The following is a 2,908-nucleotide window of genomic DNA, read 5'->3' as shown; positions in this document are numbered from 1 at the left end:
AAAAAAAAAAAAAAAAAAAAAAAAAAAAAAAAGAAGTGGCAAAGCTGTTTGAGACCCATTTTCTCCAGGGCTGCAATGCATATCCACACCAAAAAGGGATGAGAGCAAGCCTCAAAGACAGGTTATTTTATTTTTTCCTCCACTTAGGGAGAGGGATCATCTGTGCCTCCTTACAACACAGTAAAACAATACCTCCTTCAGCATAATAACATACCTCTTCTCATCTAGGCCCTGATCCAAGCATCTGCTCCTAGGCCACGCACTTAAATACCTGCTTGAGTCCTCTTCACCACCTCTTGCAGCATTCGTCCTTTGGTTAAAGCCTTAAATCTGTGAAAGAGCTCCCTGGCAATCCAGAAGATTGAAAGGGGCCTGAAATACCAACGCCTCCATACTCACATTGGCATAATTCTTTGTATAAAAGCCAGCTTTAAAAGGCTTGTTTTACAAAGCACAAGCATGCATTTTTTTCAAATCAAGGTCAGTAACTCAGCTTCATTCACCAGTCTCCAGCTGCAAAACAACATGCCCCAGACAATGGACGAGAGTGTATCTGAGTCAGAAGATGCCTTTTAAGGGATGCAAGTGGCTCTGAGCCACGCCAAGGAAAGAAGATCTTGGTACCCTTGTGTGCTTGGCCCCGTCTGAACTGAAACGGGGCACCCGAGGGCAGGAAGAGCGGGTGAGATGGGAGCGGTGGTATAAATCACACCCGCACACCCTCCACGCTTTGGTAAAATGTGCTCAGACATCACCCCCGTGCCACCGTCTCCGTGCCCACCCGTGCGCCGCGCCCCCGTGCTCGGCTCCGCTCCACGATTCACGCGCTCGTAGGAAGCAGACGACGAGATGCTCGGGCGCAGCTGTGCCACAGACTAAAAATATTTGTTCCTCTCTCCCCCACCCCCCCCCTCCTCCCCAAGGCAGGTGCGTTCATCCTGGGCAGGGCTGCTCCCACGGGGACGGTGCCTGCCTGTCGGGCGCACGCTGCTCGTGGTGTGCTGCCGTTCTGTGCTTCTCCCTTTTTTCTACGCCGCCGCCGCCGCGCTTGGGTGTTGTGATTATTTCTCTGAATCACCCAAAGAGGATGCTCTGCCCTGTGTTTCAGATGCAAAATGTGCCTTGGAATTCAATAGTTGCTATAGTGCCGTAATTACACACTTTATGGAGTACTTAGTCACAATAGCTAGAACTCTTGTTATTAGGCTTGGACTCCTTCTGTTGCTTTATTTTAAAGACCTTTCCGCTGAACACTTTCTGTCTGCATTAAAAATAGTTTATTTCAGCATTTTCTCCCTCCAAAGATAGCCCCAATTCATGGTTACAATGAAGCACTGGTCACCAAACTGATAGTAGGGAGGATGGAGCTTGCAGCCCGCTTTCTGCCACGGTGCTCCAAGGTGCAGGTCAAAGTTGCTTTAAATGACACCAGCAAAACATTTCCCAGGATCTAGGAGCTCTTGAGCACTGATCCTGGCAACATTGCTGTCTGTGGTTTGGGGACAACTCACACTGCATGAGGCATCCGAACCTTCCCAGGTGCTCCCCTTCCCCTTGGCAGTATGGAGAAGGCGGATGGACGCCTTGGGTGCTCTTCCTAGAGGATGATTCAGCCCTCTTCAATGGGACACAACTTGGGTGAGGATGAATCACTCTCCCAAGGTGTTGGTCCTTTATGCCAACCCTAGAAGAAGCTCAGCTTTAGCGCAGACAGCTGAGATGGGTAAGACAAGCCCCACGCTCAACACTGCTCCTCCAAACATCGGGATGCTCTCCATCCTACACAGTAGGATTGGCCTTTCCCCTATTAACCTCTTTTTGTGCCTGGGTTTCCCCATCTGGAGAATGGAGCTAAATACTTAATTGCCTACTTTCTAAGGAGTCAGGCAGGATAATTAGCTAATGTTTGGGTAATGCGTCATAGGGTAGGAGTGCTAAGTAGTATTGCTGTCAGCAGCACAGTGGGAAGTGAAGGACTCAATCTTGTTTTTCAATCAGGAATGTCACGGTCTCCCCTAAGTTCATTGTTCCCATTGACTAGTCTGCTGAGGGCAGGGGACTTGTGCAAAGTGTTTAAAGGAAGAGGATGCCAGGGACAGCAGAGAGCTGTTTGTGATCCAGGAGAAGAGCTGTGAGAATAACTGGGTGGGTTTTGGAAAGAGAAAACTGCCAAGGAAGACAAAAGCAGGGAATATTCCTGGTTCTGCACAGAAAGTGCTTATGTCTGTAACTGTAGTGTAAATATTTGATAGCAACATCCTCTGAGTAACAAATATGGATCAGGAAAACTTCTTTTGCACTGCATTTATTACATGTGTGCAGCACATTGGGAAGCATAATACAGAGACCCATCTAATTCACCCTGAGCACTGAAGTAGACTCAACCTAAAATAGGTTTCACATCTTTAATTTTTATTATTCTGCAAATTACATTATGGATGAACTTCAAGCCCTTTTCGTGTCCGCTGATCATAATTGATGAGATTTCAATCATGCCTCCTTGAAGTTAAATATCTGAGAGACACTTTGGTTAATAGTTTGCCTTTCAGAGCACTGCATTAGCTCTCTTGTGTTCCTGTCTGCTTAATTTAGAGCGAGTGGCCAAGAGTGGTGCAATTAAGGAAGGAATCTTGGGCTGAAGCTCTCGACTCTTTCAAATGACCAGCAAACCCTTCAGCACCACCTTGTTTTTACAGTAGCTGGAACAACGCTTTCTGTGACTCACTACTAATTATGCTCTGGATTTGCAAACAAATATTTTTAACCTCTTCTTGTTGTATATGAAAATTATTAAAGTATCAGTGCTGTCCCAGTGCCCTACTGGTAGCGCTGCTGTGATCTGCCATTCCACCTCTGCAAGCCTGGCTCTTTCACTTTCTGGCCAAGCTAGGGAAGCACATTCTCCCTC

The sequence above is a fragment of the Athene cunicularia genome (assembly GCF_003259725.1).
Source record: "Athene cunicularia isolate RWA chromosome 1 unlocalized genomic scaffold, athCun1 chr1_part2, whole genome shotgun sequence".
NCBI lineage: Eukaryota > Metazoa > Chordata > Aves > Strigiformes > Strigidae > Athene > Athene cunicularia.
This window is presented reverse-complemented; position numbering follows the sequence as displayed.